Source organism: Anguilla anguilla, chromosome 5 (genome assembly GCF_013347855.1).
Source record: "Anguilla anguilla isolate fAngAng1 chromosome 5, fAngAng1.pri, whole genome shotgun sequence".
NCBI classification, from domain to species: domain Eukaryota; kingdom Metazoa; phylum Chordata; class Actinopteri; order Anguilliformes; family Anguillidae; genus Anguilla; species Anguilla anguilla.
In genome coordinates, this window is record NC_049205.1 from 20,947,186 (window position 1) to 20,960,697 (window position 13,512).

At 46.5% G+C, this 13,512-nt stretch overlaps 1 protein-coding gene across 5 annotated transcripts in view; it reads left to right on the forward strand.

Moving 5' to 3' along the window:
* Positions 1-13,512, forward strand: part of LOC118227025 (myocyte-specific enhancer factor 2A-like) — a 125,073-nt gene that overhangs the window by 38,379 nt on the left and 73,182 nt on the right. The window contains exon 1 of one of the 5 annotated variants that reach the window (XM_035417083.1): positions 3,405-3,548. The exons of the other annotated variants lie outside the window; for them this stretch is intronic. The gene's annotated coding sequence lies outside the window, so the exon portion shown is untranslated. Of the gene's footprint in view, positions 1-3,404; positions 3,549-13,512 lie in introns of those variants that run through there. 5 annotated transcript variants of the gene reach the window in all.

A 13,512-nucleotide genomic window follows, 5' to 3' on the forward strand; every position in this document is an offset into this window, starting at 1 on the left:
ATTATGTTACAACGTGCTCCTACCGCACAAGAACAAGGGGCGGGTTTTCAGCTCTGCTCCCCTCCATTTCTGTTCTCTTCCTCCCCGTTTAATTTCTTCTCCTCTCCCTTCACGTTCACTTGTTCGGTCTAACCCTCATGGGCGCGCGAGCGAGACGCCACTGAATGTGACATTTACCACACAGGGCGTGCGTCTCGCTGGGCCAGCGTGTGCCTACAGAAGTTCCGCCATCAAAGAGCAGGCGCCGGTTGTCATGGCGCCATTCCGTCTGTCGGGGTAAAATGGCTCGGCTGCTCGGCGGCGAAAGTCGCCTGCGTTTAAGCTTGACGTTGTGCAAGCGCTTAGCTTGCCATTGCATATGGACCAGCTTCTGTTTTCCACGCAGTCGAGAGTCGGTCTTCATATGTGCTGTGCAGTATGCACTGGCTTGCACTTACCATGGTAAGCTCTGCCCAGAACTTTGTGTTATTCATTGGAGTGCATGTTACGGTTCCAGCTGAGAAAGGCTTAAGGTACAGTATGTGCTGGGTTGCTGAGAATCTTGGAAAATCATTGTAAGGGGCTCAATTTAACTCTTTTGAAAATAGGTTTTTTCGAATGTTATTTCAAAATTCTAAGTCAGTGTTCTAGAACAGCATTGCAGTTCCAGCAGCATTGCAGTTACCAGTAATGATTGTTACATCAGAATTAGAATGTTAAGAACAGGTAAGAACACTCTAATCACATATTTGTGATCTCACACTTCACAGGGTTAAGAACAACATGAGGTATGATTGAACAAGGGATGTCAAATCAAATATACTGGGCAATACATTCAACCCTATATGGAGCTCTTAGCGGACAGAAGGTAGAGCACAGTGCTCGTGATTCACACACACTCCTTGGGGATGGCTGATTGATCCGAGAGCTGCTTTGGATCGCAAATATAAACCTCCCAAATCAGTCTTCCTGGGGTTTTCCTCCGTACCTCAGAGACATTCAGTCAGTCATTGGCCTGTGACAGCTGCTTTGACCCTTGACCTTTAGTGCAGTAGCATTCAACACACCCTCACCACCATATCACATTCGCTTCTGCTGTGAACAGTATGTGAACAACGGGCAAACCACAACGTAAGAGCCATTTGCCAGTTGGCAACTGTACTTTTTAGATGCCATTGCTACAGAGTCACATACGCCATTTTATTTTCCAGTCTTATTGTTTTGGTTTTCCAGTCTTAAAGTTCAGCATCTTAAAAACATTGCATGACACATGTTTTGACCGTGCTAATATGCTTACGTTTTCCCTGCATGTGGCAAATGATTTGGTAAATGCTTCTATTCTATGAAAGCAAACAACGACATAAATTTTTCATGAAAATATTGCTAATTATTGTTTTGCTGACTGCTTGGCTCTCATGTTGTAGGCTATTAACAAACCAATTGTGAATGTATATATAAGCTCATACTGTACCTTAAGGCATTCATTCATCAAGAGGGGACTTGAAGGAAACTTGAAGGAAATTATTAGTTGGCTATTGATTCGACACTGTGTTACGTGACCATACGTTAACTGCTTTTGTGTTTTTAATCAAGTCTACCGTGTGGCTCTCCTGGGTTTTCAGAACAGAGGTATTTAAATTCAGGTAGGGCTCGTGAGCGTTTTCGGGGTGATGTCATGTGGAGGCGATAAGTTGCTCTCGGGCCCTGGCTCGCGTTACGCGTCCGCGGGAAGCTTGATGGCTCGGACCCGCATCGATCCAGTGTGAGATTACAGCAGGGTCACTGGAGATTTGGAGTGAGCCGGCGAGCAAGCGATATCGGCCGCAGGAGAGCAATCCACCCGCCCCCGTGGCAGAGCGGGCTCCGCGTTACCGCTGCATTAACGTCCCACTGAATCACGCCCACGCCGGCTTCGAAACACGCTTTCGCTTTTTTCCCTTTTAGAAACGACGTTCGCGATCTTTGCCTCTTTCTCCCGAATCGTGACCGTTTGATAGCACAGCTTTTGACAGGAATGAAATTAATCAAAAGTGCATTTTGAAAAACACTTGTGCTTAAATTCTTCACGCAGAGCAAGAGCACAGTCATAGGGCACATAGGATTGCACAGACATTCTAGAGATTCTAGAAAGGTTTTTGATCACATCATATTTATGAAGGTGCTGTTTCCGTGGCCACAGTCTCAGCAGTGTATCCATGGCAGCATGTATAGATTTCAGTTATATAATGTGATCCACAGTTAATTTTGCTGTTTTCACATCCATTTTTTCTTTACATACAAGAAACATATGGACGCACCGGAAACAGGGTCTGGTCCATGAAGGTCCATGGTCCAACATAAAATTTGCAAAAAAAAAAATCTACGAGTAGAGTAAAAAGAAAGTACTATAATTCCAGTTCTACATTCATGTTACCTTAAACATTGTTTGACCCCCCCCCCCCAAAAAAAGGGGGTAAACAGCACTTGTATATAATCAGTGAATATGAAAAACTGTGCTTTCCTTTTATCCTTCTGCCCTGAAATATTCATGGACAGAGGAGGTCTTCATTCAGCGTGCTGCTTTTGAGGAGGACCGCAATGTGTTTCTCCGAACTGCAGAGCCCGTGCTCGTGAGACGTGTATTTATCTGCTCAAGTGCATGTTAAAAGATTTGCCATGCTGCCGCGAGGCCCTCACAGCGTGATTCGATGCTGGTCCTCCGCTGCATGGATTAATCCCTCCAGGAGCTGTTTACACCCCTGAAACGCCAGTCACATAAGGACACTCCGAGCAGAGTCAGCCCATGAGCGCAAGCTGCGGATGAGAAGCTAAGTCCACAGTAACTGCAGCTGTGTGTGAAATCTTAACGGCCTGCTGTCGCTTCTGTGAGAGTCTTGAGAATGCATTTCGAGTCCCCTCGTTTTTTGTGAGTCTAAGTATTATAAATGGTAGAAGCGTCTTGCTTCATTTGAGCCATTTTCCTAGTCCCTGTGATGCTCAGATCTAGAAAGCCTTAAATTCAGCACCCCCTAAATAGCCGAGGATTGGACAGATTTGGCATATGCGCAAAGGGGTTAAAAGTGTCTTGCAAATTTTGCAAGAACTTCGAGCATACTTTTTATTTATGTGAATATTATTATGGCACCCTTACCCTTAGTTTTACAGGGAGTGTTAACATGGTGTATAATGTCGTAGAAGTACACTCTTACACGTTCTTACATATTTGACATGTTTCATTTCATTACGTTGAAGCAGTTAAACTCAATTTACAAAGTCCCTTTTCTCACATAGTTTCCTGCGCACACCCTTCTGTAGACCTCATTAATTATATCTCATTAGTTGCCTTGGAAACCAACGTGAGGGAAAGGGAGGGTGTGAAAAGACAGAGAGAGAGAGAGAGAGAGAGAGAGACTCTCTGTCTCTGAGGATCAGCTGCGTGTCAGATTAGCATCAGGGGACATTAACACTTGTGATACTGCTGAGAAGGGTGACTAGGGCTTCAGATAAGCAGAGCCTTCCAGACGAAAGACGAAGAGCTGGAGACAGAAACGAAGAGATTGACAGGCCCTCTGTGATCCTCAAGTGTACAGGTAGGACCCGGAGAGTGACCAGCTACCTGTGGCAGCGCGAGGTTACCTGATGGCATGAAAGCTAGATGTGCGGTTTGTGCCCCTGGCTAACCAGGATAGCCTTGCAGGGAAGCAAACAGCTCCTACTTATGAAGAACAAAGGCTTGTTCTCTTAGTTTTCATTTCTCGCTATAAATGGAACAACATAAGGCTTGTTTAGTCGTTGGTTAAATAAGACAGTATCTTCGATTATTCTTCCTTTTGTTGAAACGTTTCTGTGTCAAGTTTGCTCGTAAGTGAGCCCGTACTCGTTCCGTGCGTGTGTTGTTGCGAGATTTCATTTGCTTGGTGGTGTTTGGTAATCGCTCAGATCACATTTGCGCTTTGAGTCGTCGTTTACTTGGACGTGTTTGAAAGAAAGAAACGTGTGATTTTTAATGGAGTAGGCCTTGAGTGGCAAGTGTGAGCCGGCCATCGCAAGCAGCGAGAAAAACAAACGCTTGAGACGGCATGGCGGACACGCTGGCTTTCTGTTGTTTGGTCCACGGTGGTTTCCCCCTCGGTGATGGACTAGTGTCTTGTAGTTCCGTATGCACTTAATGTACGTTGCTTTGGATAAAAGCATCTCCCAAATAAATGTAATGCAATGAAATGGTGCTCTCTACACCCTTTCTTTTTCACACTCCTGTCATTTTTTTATTTTCCCAACTTTTGAAATCCGTCCCTGTTTCCTCTATGCCTCTTTTTCCTCACTGTCTCTCCTTTTCTTTCGCACTCTTTCTCTCCCTCTCTTCACTTGACTCTCTCCATTCACTTCCCTGTACTGGTCATTTCACTGGGCCTGATAAACAGGAAGTGAAGCAGGAAGTGGCGAGCAGTACCCATGGCCTGTAGTGGGGAGGGCAGGGCCTGGCCTCTGGGCCACACAGGAAACTGCTGTCATGGATACGGTCGGGATCCTCTGCCGCGTGTCCTCCTGTCCCAAAGATGGGCTTACCGACAGGCTAGCCGGAGGTTTTGTGAACGCCCTGCTCTGTGTGAAGTTACTGCGGAAACAAATTAGGCCTAGATTTTTCTCATTCACAGCCATGGGTCGTACAGGTAGATATGCTACCTGTGATGAATTGTTACCATTATCCCTTTGTGTTATATTTAGTTTTTTATGTAAATGCCCACATGGTGATTTGATGGCTGAACGGGGACATTTGAATAATATATCTGCATGCTGTTGTTTTGCCATACACTGCCCCTAATTGTAATGGAATTTGGGATAGAGATGTGATTTGTTTAACCCCTTAAAACCCACTTAAAACCCAGTTCTTTTTATAAGTCATCTTAAATAAACACAATTATCTCCATAATCATATACAGTATGGACAAAGTTCAAAGCTTGAAAGGTGATTTGTACCAAAATTTGATATGTGTTTTACCAAAGGTGGGACCAAGTGTACTCAAAACCTCTCCAAATGGCACCAAACTTCTCCAAATTGTAATATTGTGAATATCTTTTTTCCCCAGCCATCTTCCACTTCCAGAAGCTAATTCTACCAAGGGTGGTACGCCCTGGAACCGCACAAATCACATTCCCTAATTTTGGTTTAACCCTGTATTTCAGTAAAAGGTGTCCTTTTGGAGAGCTTTTGTGCACAAAACCAATTCATAGTGCTAACAATCAAAGCACTTGGTTTTCCCTTGCTATGCCCTCTGACCTAGTTGTGATCAACTGTCAGGGGAAGGGGAGGGAGGGGGAACCAGCTGTACGAGCCTTGTAATTTGCATATGCGGTAGTGGCTGTGTCAAATATATATGTCTTTTCTATATACCCTTTCTATACTAATCTAGCAATAATAAATATACTGTATAAGTAAAAAGCCTGTATTTTGCCCCACCACTGGAAATGGACCCAGAACAGGGCATTTCCCAAACATGACGTTTGTAACAGTGCACCTAATCACTGTTTTCAGAAATTGATGGTAGTTTGTCAAACACAGAGGCATTCATTTGCACACACATAATAAAACATTGGCTACATAAAGCACATATTTATTACTCGTGCTTACAGAAGCCGAATAAACATATGGAACCTAATCACAATGTTAAAATAGCCTACTTTGTGAGCCTAAAACATTAGAAGATGACTAAAATTATATGACATAGTAACACAACTAATAGTAACATAATGTGAACAGCTAATCATAATGATGATAATAACTTTATTTGTATAGCACCCTTCATACAGACTGCAGCTCTGAAAGTGCTTAACGGGAAAAATAACAACAATGTAAACAGTTTAGACTCCTAAGCCCAAACCTTCTTCGTATGCTGCTGCTTTGCAACGAGTCAAAGCTGTCCAGCCCAGAGTGACGGTCGTTATCACTGTCGCTACTGTCACTCTCTAGTTCCTTCAACACTTCCTTCAAAGCCTTCCTCTTATGCTTGCGTGCCATGATTTGGCTTTTTCAAGCACATGCCGATGAGCAAAGTCCTTATGAACAATAGATGGTGGTGTACCTCATGTGTTCTGCAAGACCTTCCTCCTGCAAGTTGCTGGTTACGGTAGAATATTGCAGCGATTATTGCAGCTAGAAGGAAGCCGAATTTCTAAGCTGAGGAAATGACCTCGAAGAATGCTGTCAGGTGACTGCAACATATAACAGGGTTTTCGGCAAGGGCTAGAGTCATGATGGGTAGATCATAGAGAGTCAGTTTTTCCAGGTAGGAGCTTGCTTTCAGGTGAGTTACTCATCACTAGAATGTCTGATTGAGATAATGCTTTCACTGTTTGTAAGGTAAAATGTTGCTTATTTTGAAAGACACTACTTTCATGTTTGAAACTGTGATTACTTATACAGTAAGACTCGTTTTCAGGCGCTCCTGAAAAGGCATTCAGCTCAATGGAAAGTAATGCGTCGACTTTTCCTAGCCTATGTAGTGGATTCAGTTGTTTTGAGTCGGGTTGATTTGTTCTTAATGTAAATCCCAGAAGAGAAGGATTTACATGAGGATTTAGCAAAAAAAATTTGGATAATAAAATATTGTAATTATCAACCTGGGGTACCAATTTCCGCCCTCCTTTGGGAGTGGGGGCTGCCTTGTTATTTATTTTGTTATCTCTTGTGGTTTTACCGATCGAGACAGGGTTTTGTGCATCAAATGTGAGGAGTCTGAGCTTTATACCGGTATGTTGTTAATGTTATTGTTAGACGCCAGCATCTTAAAGATATTCACTTTGTATATATCAAAAGCCAAATATGCAGTGAACATGCCCCACTGAAGGAGTGAATTGAATGTTAGCATTGCCTGGTCAGTAAGACCCAAGATCTGTCATCTTCATTCATTAAGGCTCGATTTTGCCTGCTGAGTCTTTGAGCGCTGGACAGCATGTAGTCGTATTGATTTTTTTTCTTTCTGTAAAGCAGGTATATTCTCTTCTGTAGCTACACATTGCATCTTCATTGATTGCTGTGGTACAGATGTTTGGTAAGCGGCTTTTAGGGAAAGATGGACTAGCGCAAGCAAAATATTCTCTGCAGCGGGTGTGCGATGTCAAGGTCGTTGAGTGCGCTCGTTGCTAAGGGCCGGTGATACCGAGAAAGCACTCGGAGCTGCCTGGTAATTGTTATCCAGCCATATTGATCTTGCGTGCCGTGGGTTTCACTTGAGGACTGTATGGAGCGGCTCAGTCAGTAAAATCCCCCGTCAAGAGCACAGCACAGGACCGACAGAGTGGCTCAGTTTGAAAAGTCTCTCACCACTGGTGCAGACTGGACCCTTCAGAGCTGCTCAGTCTCTCACCGCTAGTGCAGACTGGACCCTTCAGAGCTGCTCAGTCTCTCACCGCTAGTGCAGACTGGACCCTTCAGAGCTGCTCAGTCTCTCACCACTAGTGCAGACTGGACCCTTCAGAGCTGCTCAGTCTCTCACCGCTAGTGCAGACTGGACCCTTCAGAGCTGCTCAGTCTCTCACCGCTAGTGCAGACTGGACCCTTCAGAGCTGCTCAGTCTCTCACCGCTAGTGCAGACAGGACCCTTCAGAGCTGCTCAGTCTCTCACCGCTAGTGCAGACTGGACCCTTCAGAGCTGCTCAGTCTCTCACCGCTAGTGCAGACTGGACCCTTCAGAGCTGCTCAGTCTCTCACCGCTAGTGCAGACTGGACCCTTCAGAGCTGCTCAGTCTCTCACCGCTAGTGCAGACTGGACCCTTCAGAGCTGCTCAGTCTCTCACCGCTAGTGCAGACTGGACCCTTCAGAGCTGCTCAGTCTCTCACCGCTAGTGCAGACTGGACCCTTCAGAGCTGCTCAGTCTCTCACCGCTAGTGCAGACTGGACCCTTCAGAGCTGCTCAGTCTCTCACCGCTAGTGCAGACTGGACCCTTCAGAGCTGCTCAGTCTCTCACCGCTAGTGCAGACTGGACCCTTCAGAGCTGCTCAGTCTCTCACCGCTAGTGCAGACTGGACCCTTCAGAGCTGCTCAGTCTCTCACCGCTAGTGCAGACTGGACCCTTCAGAGCTGCTCAGTCTCTCACCGCTAGTGCAGACTGGACCCTTCAGAGCTGCTCAGTCTCTCACCGCTAGTGCAGACTGGACCCTTCAGAGCTGCTCAGTCTCTCACCGCTAGTGCAGACTGGACCCTTCAGAGCTGCTCAGTCTCTCACCGCTAGTGCAGACTGGACCCTTCAGAGCTGCTCAGTCTCTCACCGCTAGTGCAGACTGGACCCTTCAGAGCTGCTCAGTCTCTCACCGCTAGTGCAGACTGGACCCTTCAGAGCTGCTCAGTCTCTCACCGCTAGTGCAGACTGGACCCTTCAGAGCTGCTCAGTCTCTCACCGCTAGTGCAGACTGGACCCTTCAAAGTGGCTCTATCAGTAAAGGACCAATATTTGCAGGCTAGGCACTTTAGAGTGGAAGAATAGGATTTGAGGTTTTAAGGCAAATTCAAGTCATTGCATTTAATAGGCCCAGGACTTGAACTTCCTAGGGGTGAAGTTACTGAGCGACAGGGGGGTTCTCCTCCCCCTAAACGCCCAATCCCATCCACCGCCTGAGGCCTAACAGGCTTGCAGACCTGGCTGTGTGCCCCAGCTCCACATGCGGGTGTAATCCAGTGAAGTATTAGCTAGTATAAACCAGCCTCTCCCTCTGAGATTAACACACAACCCACAGGCCTGCTGCTGCAGGTGGCGAAAAGCAGCTATTTGTGAATTGTGAGGATTAACACACACACACACACACACACACATGCACACTCATCACCACAAAGACACATTTTCAGATGCACTCACACACACACACACGCACATGCACACTCATCACCACAAAGACACATTCTCAGATGCACTCACACACACACACACACACACACACACACACACGCGCGCGCGAGCGCGCATGCGCACACACACACACACATTCACAGATTCCTGGAATCTACACCTGCCCTACACTGATCTGCTATAAGGCCATTTCAGCTTTAGGCCTGTTGTAGGTGTATAAATCCCACTGTTACTCAAACACTGGCCCTGAAATCCTATTCTCCTTTCCCTAAAATGTGAGTCCAACGTTCAGACTATTCCCCATGCTAGCTACTGTGGTAATGAAGAGATTATTCTGTTTCTGTGGCAGGGACATCATCTGCTCAGCTCTGTGGAGAAAGATGGAGATGTCTGGCTGCCTTTGTGAAAACACTCACAGGGTTTTGTGTGTGTGTGTATGTGTGTGCGTGAGTGCATGCATGTGTGCATGCATGTGTGTGTTTGTGTGTATCTGAGTGCACGTGTATGTGTAGGTGCGTACATGGGTATTTGCATATGTGTATGTGCATGCATGTGTGCGTGTTTATGTTCGTGTGTGCATGTTTGTGTGTGTGTGGCTGTGTATGTGCTCCATGTGTGCATTTTTGTGTTCGTGTGTGCCTGTTTATGTGTGTGTGTGTGTGTGTGTGTGTGTGGCTGTGTATGTACGTGCATGTTTTTTTGTGTGCATGTTTGTGTGTGTGTTGCTGTGTATGTGCGTGCATGCGTGCGTGTTTGTTTTTGTGCATGTTTGTGTGTGTGGTTGTGTATGTGCGTGCATGTGTTTGTGTGTGCATGCTCATGTGTATGTGTGTGTGTATGTATGTGTGTGTATGTGTGTGTGTATGTATGTGTGTGTATGCGCCTGTGCCTGCATGTGTGATCAGGAGTGCGTGGCAGCCGAAGAGTGCTATGAAAAGCCGCTGCTCGTATCCTGACAAGAGGTGTTGATTGAGCCACCACCCCCACCATCTGTGTTACTGTTTAAGGAACTATTCAGGCCCTCAGGCTTTCTTATGTCTGCGCAGAAAAGCAACAAAAAACAGTTTCACAAGCCAACCATCGCAATAACCACTAATTTCTTCTTACATCAAATTTGAATATGCCAGATATCCATAATTATGTCTTGAAAGGCATACTGTAAGAAGCTAAAGTGGCCAATTTTTAAAGAAGCGAGGACACCAAAATGTACAGCATGGAGGAATCTGCCCGTTAGGATGAAGGTGGATAGCACAACATACTGACTGGACACTCTCCCACTGCCCTTGATGTCTGCTATAAGTGCTGTCTAAGTACTGCACTAATATGGAATATACAGCAAACATATTGAGATCAAATTTATTATTGAGATATTGCACCGCATGATGACATATGGGAAAATATAAGACACCTTGGGCTCGCAACCAGTGGAAGGCGATGAGAGGCTGCTTCTGCCAGGCTAATGTGTTTAATTGTTTAAGAGGGGACTAATCCCGCTGTGTGACCTTGCATGAGAAGCGCGGTGGGAGGCGCGAGGGACAGAGGATTGGGTGCGTGTTGAGGTGGAGGTTAGGGTGCGTGTCGGGGTGGTGGGTGGGGGTTAGGATGTGTGTCGGGGTGGTGGGTGGGGGTTAGAGTGTGTGTCAGAGTGGTGGGTGGGGTTTAGGATGCGTGTCGGGGTGGTGGGTGGGGGTTAGAGTGTGTGTCAGAGTGGTGGGTGGGGTTAGGATGCGTGTCGGGGTGGTGGGAGGGGTTTAGGATGTGTGTCGGGGTGGTGGGTGGGGGTTAGGATGTGTGTCGGGGTGGTGGGAGGGGTTTAGGATGTGTGTCAGAGTGGTGGGTGGGGTTTAGGATGCGTGTCGGGGTGGTGGGTGGGGGTTAGGATGTGTGTCAGGGTGGTGGGTGGGGGTTAGAGTGTGTGTCAGAGTGGTGGGTGGGGTTTAGGTTGCGTGTCGGGGTGGTGGGTGGGGGTTAGAGTGTGTGTCAGAGTGGTGGGTGGGGGTTAGGATGCATGTCGGGGTGGTGGGTGGGGGTTGGAGTGTGTGTCAGAGTGGTGGGTGGGGGTTAGGATGCATGTCGGGGTGGTGGGTGGGGGTTGGAGTGTGTGTCGGGGTGGTGGGTGGGGGTTAGGATGCATGTCGGGGTGGTGGGTGGGGGTTGGAGTGTGTGTCGGGGTGGTGGGAGGGGTTTAGGATGTGTGTCAGGGTGGTGGGAGGGGTTTAGGATGTGTGTCGGGGTGGTGGGTGGGGGTTAGAGTGTGTGTCGGGGTGGTGGCTGGGGGGGCTCACAACAGAGCGTTTCATAAGCGCCCCTGGTCGCCGGGGGCTGATTCGCAGCATCGCATGAATTGGGCATTGTGACTCAGATGAAGAGCAGGGCCACTGCAGAAACGCAGAACACACTTTCCTGAAGGGACCCTTCAAGGCCCCCATCCCGACCCCTGGCCCCGGTTCCCAAACCCTCATTTCAAAACCGAGAGCAGTTCCATCCCAAGTGGTTGAGTAGCGCACGTACTCAAACTGTACTCAACAAGTTTTACTTGTTTGGATCCTTTAGGCCGTTGACGCGCTGACTCGGCTGAGCCAGTTCCTGAGACAGTCCTTTGGGATCGGCGACCAGTTTGATATTCGCAGCACAATATAAAAAGTGATGTCCTTCCTTCCGTTTTTATTGGCTTGATAGGATCGTAAACGTGGGGCGAGATCGATGCTAACGATGTCAGGCAGTGCCGGTTGCTCCTCGCACGGGGACTGAAGTGAACTGGTCCGAGTTTCACAGGAAAAACAAACGCCATCTGACTCAAGTGGTCAGGCTAAGGTCACCCGTGAGGTATGGCAGCGATTTCAGACAGCGGCCCTAGAGGGCCACAGCGTCAGCTGCTTTTCTGTTGATGTCATTCAATCAACAGCCACCGTATGCCTTTGGAAATAAGGTGTGTGTTCTCTTTAGCCAATCAGTTACATGAATGCATCGCTCAGGTTCTGAAACAGAAAACAGAAACCGGCAGATACTGTGGCCTTTCAAAACTGAAGATTCCTCCTGTGCTCTGCATTTTTGGATGTTCAGTCTCTAATGTGAATTAGAATAAGCAATCTCATCGCCATCGCAGACTGTTTGCGTTATGTGAAGAGAACCACCTCAGTGCCAAACCAGCTCGCATTTAATGTTTTCAGTGCACCACTGCCCCACTGTCTGAAACTCTGAGACACAAACCGTGGTTGCCAGGGTTACAGTTTGATCCAGTCTGATGCATGGTGGGAGCCGTTGTGTTTCGTGCTAGCAGGGTGCGATGTTCCACAGCAGCTACATGACTGTGATAGGGCCAGGGTGGCTGGATTTTACTAAATCCTGCTTTTATTCGTTTATGGAAATTGAATATCCGGCCAAATAGAGTTACTGTGGACTTTTTGAAAAATATGTAAAAAACATTTCATAGCATTGTATTTATAAATGTATAATGTAGTATCTGAAGGCACTAGTAATGATGATACTTGCCAATGTATTGTGCATTGTAGCAACATCGCAATAATACAAGATACATATTTTCTGTACATTCCATTTTCATAAGGGATTATGTGAAGGTTATGAGTTGTGTCATATATTTCTTACTTTTGTTGTTAGTTTATTAAATTAAATATGAACAAATTGAGCGTTGGGTCATGACCTTGGCTTTCCAGTTCAGCTCAATGCTGAGCACGGTCCTTGTGCTTTGAATGTTTAGCATTGTGATTTTAAAAAATTACATTTTTCATTCATTTCTGTTGTGGCGCAAATTTTGTGCCTAAGACAAACCCCACACCCATCCTCAAAATAAATGTGTAAGCACTGCCAAAATGGCAAAATGCATGGCTATTAGATTAAATAGGCTTATCTCTTATTGCTTATCTCTCTTTTGTGCGCCTGTTAGCCTTTATACAGTAGGTGTACAGCATGTATTTAAAATAGCGGGTGTTAACAGTAGACTCCAGTTGAATGCTGACACATTGAGTGTCTGGTTGTTTTACCACTAAAATTGAGACTGTGGGCATGTCTACATCCCCCCTCCCCCGCTCAGGGACTGTGAATGCCCTGTCTGAAATGACAGGAGGGAAAAACCCCCAGAATTATCGTAGACACGTTCTGATGTGGTTTTCAGGAAATTCTTCATGGGTTTAGTGTAAGAATTTCCTATTGCAGAAGGACCTGTAGTCCATCAGGTTGGGGCAATACCATGATGATATAAATATATCGTTATAAAAAAAACAATATTTTGCTAGGTGATGAATTGAGGAATGCATCAGTCAAAAGATGGCAGATACAGAAATCAGTCAAGCATTGGAAGTGAAGTTGTTCATACAAGTCACCAGGATAAAAAACACACAAGAACATTGTACAAGCAAAACTATACGCCTAACACTTTCAAAATATCTTATGTCTGGTTTACAGTTTAAGTAGAGGTTTGAGAGAACATTTGAGTCCATAGCAACCCAAACCAGTGCCAAGCACATTTTTTTGTTTAGAAATGAAGCCGTGCTTTTAAAAGCGGCACATGCTAGAAGTCGTCATGCGTTGTTTGGCACGGACAGTCCTGCACGGCGCAAAAGTCACAAACCGAAGCCTGGTGGAAACAGTGAGGTCCATTCCTCCTCGCCTTTGGCCGGGGTGCGCCGCTCGGCGGCGTCTCCCTGTTGGGTGAATCGGGTATGGGTTCTGGGACGCGGGCGAGCGTCCGAGGG